General features: G+C 44.2%; 1 protein-coding gene across 1 annotated transcript in view; it reads right to left on the bottom strand.

Moving 5' to 3' along the window:
* MAEA (macrophage erythroblast attacher, E3 ubiquitin ligase) overlaps window positions 1–10,000 on the bottom strand; it is a 55,140-nt gene that overhangs the window by 31,002 nt on the left and 14,138 nt on the right. The gene's annotated exons all lie outside the window — the stretch shown is intronic.

Raw genomic sequence — 10,000 nt, 5'->3', positions numbered from 1 at the left:
TTGGGGAGGTCAAACAACAAATACCTATTTTGGGGGAGGTCAAATACCGACTGGCCGACGTGTTGACAGACAGACCGACTGTGGCCGAAGTGGTGGCCGACGTGTTGACCGACTGTGGCCGACGTGTTGACCGACAGACTGCTTGATCGCATAAGCTCCCTGGACTAAAGTCCAGTTGAGCTAAAAATAAAAAGTACTAGTATATCAAAATATGAAATTGTTTTAGTGAGTTTCAGTGTAGAATCACGATCAACCTTAATCTTCTGATTCATGCAAGAAAGCATTTCAAGGTGTTCAGGTAAGTTCTTGCAAAAATATTTCATCAAAAAATAAAATGATGACAGCAACATAGCTTGGCATTTGTTTGGCCAGACTGTACAAGCTGCAAATCCCATTTAGGTGAGCAACTGGGGATGTGAGGGGGGAGTGAGGTGGAGTGATGGAAGACAAGATTATTTGGGGGGGAGGTGGTGGAGGACGAGAGTACACGGAGGGGGGAGGGGTGGAGGACGAGAGTACACTGAGGGGGAAAGGGGTGGAGGACGAGTACAAGGAGGGGGGAGTGATGTAGGGCGAGAGTGCACGGAGGGGAGAGGTGGTGGAGGTTATGGAGGACGACAGTACAAGGGGGTGGGAGGGGTTGAAAATGAGAAGAAAAAAAACAAAAAAAACCAGTTAACATCCACAAGAGCTCCATGCATTAAACACAAGCGGATCGAAAGCAGATAAGTACCAGGTCAAGTCTTTAATCTGCATTCAAGTTCTAGATGTCGATTCCTTCCAACAGGATAATGTCACAAAACTACACCGTGGACAAAAGAAAGGACATTCAGGAGTCGTTTAAACAGTTCGAGGGAGCTGTATCATGGAGTTTGAATTTGGAAGTTTGTGTGGTGAATAAAATATGTAACCACAATGTGGACATTGCAGCATCGAGTGAACTCAAGATGTGAACGAACACAAAATCAAAGTGGTATGAAAGGAATAAAAAATAAATAAATAAATTGCAGTGACTTCATCCTTCAAACTAAAACCAGATGAAACCCTTGAAGCCGACAACATAAAATGAAGTCGTTTTAATTCCCCGTCGGTCAACAACCTTGCGTGCACGCATTTTAATTTCAACACATCTTCCAGACAGCTGTATATAAAACTTCTGGACAGCAGGAAGGCCAGCTGGTTACATTTCTGTTCGCAGGCTTTATACAAGGAATCCAATGGATCCAGTGGACTCAGAAGGTCAACGTTACATTAGGCGACCATAATGGGTTCACAAGTATGCTCACAACCCTCGGAGTATTCTCTCACAACAGAACACTTCCGAACACACCTGCCGAGATGAAGCAACAGAAATACGTACAAGCAATGAAACATGTGAGGTAATTTAATGACTGAGGGGTGGAAGGGCAGGACAAAACAGTGGGGAACAGAGACATTAGATCTGTGGAAGGGAGAGGGATGGGGCGGAGAACATGGGGTATACGAGATGGACACCACAGGGACTTTCGGGAAGGAAAGCAGTAAATTTGAAGGTGGGTTTTGGGTGGATTAACGGGGGTAGAAAAGATCGAGGATTTGGATGGGGGACAATAAGAGGTGGTGGTGAACAGCTGTTTTGAAGGCCTGGAGGGAAGAATGGGATTGAATAGAGTGAGGGAGTTTATTCCAAAGGCGGGGAAAAAAGAGGAAAGAAAGAGTGAAGGTGAGCAGTGATTCGTGATTTTGGTAGTTTTACCAGAAGGGGATTGTTGGCGGACCTTGAATGCCCTGCGAAAATATGGGGGGGGCGGGAAACATATCACAGACAGAGCGGGGGGGGGGGGGCGAGACCGGAGAGGAGACGGTGGAAGACAGAAAGACCACCGACCTGCCTGCATTGAGAGAGTGAGAAGCCCAAAGACTCAGCCTCATCACGGGAGATGCCAATGATCTGAAACGCCTTGGTTTTCACAGTGTGAAGCTGATAAAGGTGTGAGGCAGGAGCACCAGCCCAGAGGAGAGAGCAGTACTCCATCAGGCTGCAGACAAAAGCTTTGTCTGTGGTCAGGAGCTCAGGTGGGCTGAGGAAGGACTTTGCACGATGGAGGATTCCCAGTCGGCGACTGGCTTTTGAGGCGAGGTTTGAAATGTGGATTTCCCAGGAAAGATCATGGTAGATGGTGAGACCCAGAAGCTTGAAAGAAAGGACTTCTTCCAGAGGATTGTTGAGAAAGTGGATGGGGGCGGGGGGGTTCCAAATGGTGCTTTCAGAGAGACATTGTGAGAATGTGAGATTTGTCCAGATTGAAAGACATGTTCCACGTGTTGGACCAGTTTGTGATTTTACCCAGATCTGTCATGAGCGAAGAAGCTGCTACTTGCCGGTCTGAGGGATGACTGATGGTACGGCAGAGGGTGGAGTCATCAGCAAAGATATAAGGAGGATTTTCCAGAGAGTCGGAGAGATCATTGATGAAAACCAGAAAAAGAACAGGGCCCAGAACGCTACCTTGAGGAACTCCAGCCTGGACAGGAAGAGGGGATGAAAGAACTCCATTTAGGGCCACACGTTGACTGTGACAAGAAAGGAAGTCTGTGAGCCATGAGTGGAGACGGCCTTGGATACCATAGGAAGAGAGCTTAGTGAGCAGGGCAGGGTGCCAGACCATGTCAAAAGCATGTGATATGTCTAGGGATATGGCTCTGATTTCATGTCTGGCATTGAGGACCTCCATCCATTGTTGGGAGAGCAGAAGCAGCATATCCAGGGTAGAGTGACCTGGTCTGAAACCAAATTGATGACGGGAAATCAAGCCATTGGAGAAGAGGAAGGATTTAATGTTTGAAGCGATGATGGATTCCACAACCTTGCTGATGATTGGGAAAAGGCCGATTGGTCTGAAGTTGCAGGGATCTGTTTTTGCACCTTTTTTATGCAGGGCAGTAATGTTTGCTGATTTCCAAGCAGATGGCTGATGACCTTGAGAAAATGAGAGAGTGAATAGAACAGAGAGAGGGTGAGCAAGAGCAGAGGAACAGTTTTTTAGGACATGTGGGCTGATGCCGTCTGGACCGGTTGCAGAATCTGAGTTGAGGTTTGACAGCAAGCTCTCCACCTTGTCAGGAGAAAGGGACACGGAGTCCAGGGACAGCTTGGTGCGACTAGGTAAGGTGGGTACAGAAAGTGATGGGTTTTGGAAACAAGATTTAGATTCAAAGACCGAGTTTAGGCATTCAGCCTTTTCACGTGCGGTATCAGCAGTGTGGCTATTTAAGGTAAGGGAGGGGATGGAGGGGGAACATACACCAGAAACAGATTTGATTAGACGCCACCAATGATTTGGAGAAGGGAGAGAGGTATGAGAGTTTAGACTTGAGCTTAGAAAGATGTCGTTTTCTGGGTCTCCTGAGCGAAGATACACACTTGTTCTGAGCTTTATGGAAGGAACTGAGATTACCCTCAGTTGGGTTTTGCTTTCCATGAGGCAAAGGCAAGTTGTTTCAGGACAACTGCCTCACCACATGCTTCAGTGAACCAAGGGCGGGAGGAGGGGTGAGACAACTGAAGACAAGAGGGGATAAATCTGTGCATGAGGGAGAGAAAGTTTCTTTGAAAGAATTTCAAGGATGGGTTGATGTTGCAGAAAGTAGCGATGGGAGACTAATCTAGAAGTTTGATGGCTGCTTGGAGACCCTGCCAGTCAGCTTGAGTGAAATGCCAGACTCGACGGCATTGAGGTGGCTCTCTGATAACAGCCAGAGAGATGTCCACTTTGACAAGGACATGGTCAGAAGAACCTATTGGAGCGGTGGAAGAACAACAGATATTTTCAGGGAATGGTGAAGGAGCACTTTAAAAAAAATTCAAGTCGTTGAATCCGGATCCAGATCTTCATCAAAATCTAATCAGTTCGTCCTTGTCACACACCTAACCTGTCTACAAATTTTCATTCAGATCTGTCCACAATTTTTGGAGATATCCTGTACACAGACAGACAGAAAGGGGTGAAAACATTACCTCCTTCACCTTCGGTGGCAGAGCTAAAAAAAAAAATCAAATAATTTTGGCTGTCAGACAATGCATCCCAATAAGTTGAAATTTAAAACATGTATTCCCTATCACTATGAGATCATAAATGTGAAGTTTCATGTCGATTGATTAAGCAGTTCCAGAGAAAACAATATTTCATATGTTTCTTCAATCCAATATGGCTGACAAACCATGTGACCTATCAATTATTCCTCAAACTTATACACTCATGGCTTTGGAACATTTGTGTGAAGTTTCCCCTTGATCTGTCCAGCCGTTCTGGAGAAGATTTTTATGGGTTTTAGGGTAAATCAAATATGGCTGCCAAACCATGTGACCAATGACATCATATGTGTGAACCTTCTCTTTCATCATGGATCGGCGTTAATATGTGTAAAGTTTTTTTTAAAAGAATATGGCTGCTGAATAACGTGATCGATTACATCAAAAAAAATTTTCCTGTGGACCATTTTATCCCAAGATGACCCTCAAAAATGTTCATACTGATCAGGTGTCACATTCTACATATACAATTATGGTGTCACAACAAAGGCACCACGTTTGGCATCATAAAAAAGAAAATATATATTTTTTTTAATTCCCCATGAGGAGTACTTGTTTTGTGCCAAGTTTCAATTTTCTCCTTGGTGAGGTTTCAGAGATAGAGGTCTAAAGTTTTTCCAACATGTCTGCCATACCATGTGACCTATGATGTCATGACCACCATTAAAACATTCCACATGAGTAGTCGCACCTCTGGTGAAAATTTCGTCTCAATCCATCAAGCGGTTGCGGAGAAAAACACGAAAGTTCTGTGCGGACAAACAAACGGACCCAAATGCAATTCCCTTTCCTTTGGTGAGGATAAAAAAGTACCAGTTGGGGTTAATCTGAAGAATTATTTCAACCTCTGCTATCCTCCAAAACGAAAATATTGCTAACAAGTGCTCAAACAACCACACCCAAGCATACACCTTCGCTGGTTAGATAGCCTGGCTCCGAAAGGTATGCACACACACCTCTGAACTGTCTACCAAGGTTCCAATCTCGTCCCAGCTATAAACTCCCATCCTAATGTTTCACAAGTGCAAGCATTTGGGTGCCCTGTCTGCAATTATTAGTTGGTGAACATTACATATCCCAGTCATTCGCGGAGAAAGAGAGTTATTGCAAATTATAGAGTGGTGGAATATGAGAGTACACGGAGGAGGGTGGGAGAGGGCACCCTGAATAAACCCTGGAAAAAAATATATATATTTACACACACACACACACACACACACACACACACACACACACACACACACACACACACGCACACACACACACACGTTCCTGCTCCAAACTACAGGGTGCAAACTCCATCAACAGCACAACCACACTCCTCAGAAAACTATGCCAAACTGCCATGTTGCATGCAACTGTCGTACCCCACTATTTGCGGATTCACGGACTCCACATATTTGCAGGTCATTTAATACAGGTGCTTCAACATTCGTGGTTTTTGTTTGTTTGTTTGTTTAACACTTCAGGACTGGTCTCCTATATCCACCTGTGAAAATGGAAATCAACATCACAGCATTACATAAAACAGTGCAACTAGAGGGGGGGAGCACTCGGTAGAGTGCAAAACCTCCGCCGCCAATACTGCTGGGTCACTTAAGTGAACCCGATATCCTATTCATTGTAGGTCAAAACGGATCAGACTCTACTGAACCACGATTGAATAAACTAAACTAGATTGACGCACATGTAGAAATTGCAAAAAAAAAAAAAAAGTTGCAAAATTTCTGTTTTTTTCTGTAACTTTTTTTTTAGGGGGGGGGGTTGGAAATCACTTAAAACATGTAGAAATGCAAAAAAAAAATTCAAATATTTTTCAAATAAAATAGAAATTTTTTGGAAAAAAAAAGTTGCAAAATTTTGTTTTTTTTCTCTAACAAATTTATTTATTTTTGGTTGGAAATCACTTTAAGCATGTAGAAATGCAAAAACAAAAATTCAAATATTTTTCAAATTGGCCACCATAGCGGCCATATTGGACTTTGGACCAAGTCCAAAATCTAATGGCATGAGCCTTGGACCATACCTAACCCCCCCCCCCCCACTAAGTTTCGTCGAAATCCGTCAGGGAGTTTTTCCGTAATACTGTTCACAAACAAACAAACAAACAAACAAAGACAGTGGTGAAAACAGTAACCTCCGTCCATCTTCGATGGCAGAGGTTAAAAATGGATCCCCTTAACTACAGCCCAATTAGGTTACTTGCAATCAGCAAGGTCATGGAATCAATCACAGCTCACATAAAATCATTCCTTTTCTCCAACAGCCTCATCTCAGATCATCAATTCAGATTCAGACCTGGTCACTCTACCTTTGTCATACTGCTTCTACTCTCCCAACAATGGTGAAGGCCCTCAATATCAGACATGAGATCAGGGCCGTTTCTGGACATCTCAAGCGTTTGATACAGTCTGGCATCCTTCCTTCCTCTCCAAACTGTCTGCGTATGGAATCCAAGACAGACTCCACTCTTGGATTACTGACTTTCTCCCCTCTCGTAGACAACAAGTGGCTCTCAACGGAACCATTTCATCTCCTTTCCCTGTCAAGATTGGAGTACCCCAAGGCAGTGTTCCAGGCCCCATATTATTCATAATCTTTACCAATGATCTCACTGAATCTGGAAAATCCTCTATCTCTTTGCTAATGACTCCACTCTCTGCCGTGACATATCTCATCCTTCTGTTGACAAAATCACAAACTCGTCAAACACAATTTTACTTATGTATCCATCTTGTCCCCCCCTTTGCATTCTCCCTTCTCCTTTGTTTGTCCGTCTCAGTCTACTTTCTCCCTCCGCCATGCTGTTTTTCCTTTCTCCTGCTGTTCCCTTTGTTATGTTGTGTCCTGATTTGTTCTCTGTAATCTTTCCTCCACATGCCGAGACCATGTAAAAAAATTTATTTTTTTTCAACAATGTCTTGACATTCGCAGACCCCAACATTCGTGGCCTTTTTCAGGAACGTATCCCCTGCAAAAAGTGGGGTCTGACAGTACATCTCAAATCAATATGAATCCATGGCAATAGACGAGATAGTCACAACCCGGAATGCTTTGTTGTCTCTTCCTTCCATTATTGTTTTCCATCCTTCCCTCACTCAATTTTCTGTGTAGGCCTCCCCTTCAATTACACTGTCCTTTACACCACCAGTGCATACATGATACATCAATGGCTTTTAGGTTTTTGGGGCACCTTTTTCATAAAGTGGCAATTATAGGACGAATGGTATTCATTGAATGACAAAAAAAAAGATTTTTTTTTTTAACTTCATAAAAATCACCAGAATATCAACTTTAATTCTGCTAGTCCACTCCGCCATGAGCAATTAGCCTCACCCATTCCCAAAGGGAGCGCGAGAGGTTGTCGTCGGTCCATGTGACAGTTGATAGTACGAGTGAGCGAGTCTCCACAGATCTAATTAAATATAGATCGTTAATTCTCAGATCAACTGTAATCTATATACCCCGGTGAGACTGCGGTGGTGCATGCAGTCTTGTTTAATTTTGTGGGTTGTGAGAAGACAGAGCTTGTTATGAGCAATATGCAGGCGAGCAAGTGATAACTTTCTAAAATTTTATCCAAGGTGAGCAGAGGAGAGTGATTAAATTTAAGGGGCAGTAACTCCACACAAGCAATAAGACAAAATGTTGTTTGAGCTAATAAATTTACACGAGTTCATTTGTCAACTTAAACCAAAGTAATCATGAATACAGGAAGATTATACGACACCAGCTGAGGTACCCACCATTGCCCAGGGAAATTCCATGAAATATGAAGATAATTTAAATATTTCCTGCATGAGAAATTGGGGAATGTTGGCCTGATGGTTGCATTTGAATTACCAATCTTGGGCGTTGCTGAATGCACTTGGACCGCTTTCCCTTCTTTTATTTATTTTTAAAATTTTAGTACAACAAATCACTACAACCTCAACATATGATCGTCACAAAACATTACTCAATCACTCCCAAGAAAGTCCCAGACAGAGAATAGGAAACAAACTTGCTCGAGGACTGAACACGGAAATGTTATAATAAACATGTGTGCAGCAATATTTTGAATAACAGGCACAAGTGGAATCAATGCAATAATTAAATTCGTTATTGACAGCAAATCACAACAAACTCAACATATTGTGACGTCCACGGGACTTGAACAGTCCAGCCAACGTAGAATGAGCCGAAACGATGGAGGCGGTTTATTTTTTATAACCCAAAGATGGCGGTTTTAATCACTCTCGAGCAAACGGGACGAGGAAGGTGGCACGAGTCGCTTTTCACCGAGTTAATAATGTTTATTTCTCGAACCAGAAAGATAATAAGACGCGGCAAGAGGAAGAATCCGGGGCGATTCGACGGGATGGTGGTGTGGGTTCGGGCGTGGGGGTAACACAAACAATTCCAATGGATATACAAATCTCAAACCCTCTAAGGCGCCAGGTACACACACACACACACACACACACACACACACACACACACACACACACACACACACACACACACACACACACACACACACACACACACACACACACACACACACACACACACACACACACACACACACACACACAACGTAGCTGGTGGTCAGGCTTGCCCGTGGTGTCGACGTAACAGTCACTGAATTGGTGCCGGACGAGCTGGCGTTGCGCTCGTCAGGGGCAGGAGAAACGGTGGTGCCAAGGTTCCGTCAGCCCTTCCGCGCAGAGCCGCGGTTTCCGGCCTGTGAGCTTCAACCAGCCACCGTGGTGCGGTTCCTGGTGGTGTCGACCTCCTGGTGTAGGCCCAAGTCTGCTCACAGCTGCCAGGGAGCCAGTTCTAGTGCCAAGATGCGAGCAGGAGAGGAAGGCAGGTCCGCCCGCCGTTCGGTCCCGTACTCCGAGCCAGCAGAACTCGAGCCAACTGAGGTGAGGCACGAGGCACAGCAAGGCCACGAGACACAATGAATCCAGGAACGAACCAGCGCAACGAGAGAGCACGCGCAGAGACAAACAGCCCCGACCAGACGCTTTCTTTTTATGACTCTTCCTCCTCTTCTTCTCCCGAACAGAACTTTTTTATACTCGAGTCCTCATCACTTCCAATCGAGCCCTTTTATTGGCCCTCTGCCGTCGCCTTCCGCCAATCGTGATCAAGGGGCGGAGCCATCCACAGCACCGTCCTGTTATGTCACGGCAAGCCTACAGGGAATATCAAAAGGGGATACGCATACACACTTACCCTAACCCATCTCCCTATCTAATTACGTGACAATTATAATTTCCCCCTTAGAGAAATGGACATTTACGAGACAACTTATCACCACTGAATTGCTACTTATTACATCGAGATCCTGGTACAACTCGAATAGCATGGCATACCTAATTAAACATCCTAATTACCCTTTGAATGCATACCCCCCCCCACCCCCTCCAGACGTAACAATATGATCTTCACAAAACACATCACTTGATCACTCCCAGGAAGAAACAAAACAAAACAAAAAAGCAAGGCAGTGCATTGGCACAATACCCAATCGAGGCCATAACGTCAATTTATCGGATTTTAATTTTTTTGTCTTTTTTTTTTTATCCAAACATAGCCCTCGACCTTCCTCTGGATGAAAGATTTGTTTGTACTGGTTCCTGCAGGGTCCAAATGCATAAATGAACAAACAAACAAGCAGTCATAGACTGGTACTTATGAAATCGTCAACTTGACCTCTGACCTTGTCCAATAAAAGTTGTCTCTAGAGAAGGTAGCGACGCAAACCAGAAGTTTCTATGATGATTCTGTATCAAACCATCAAAAATCGAATGTTTGACCTCACTGTAGCCTTGACCTTTGACCAAAATCTAATCAGCACAAGCCATCACCCTCCTGAATCACGTGGTGTAATTTGACATTGGTAGCTTCTTCCGTTCTCGAGTTATCATGCCTACAAGC

This window comes from Eptatretus burgeri, chromosome 13 (genome assembly GCF_056783735.1).
Source record: "Eptatretus burgeri isolate ZD-2024b chromosome 13, Ebu_testis_v1, whole genome shotgun sequence".
NCBI classification, from domain to species: Eukaryota; Metazoa; Chordata; class Myxini; order Myxiniformes; family Myxinidae; genus Eptatretus; species Eptatretus burgeri.
Note: the sequence above shows the minus strand (reverse complement) of the source record. Positions and strands in the feature narration are given on the sequence as shown.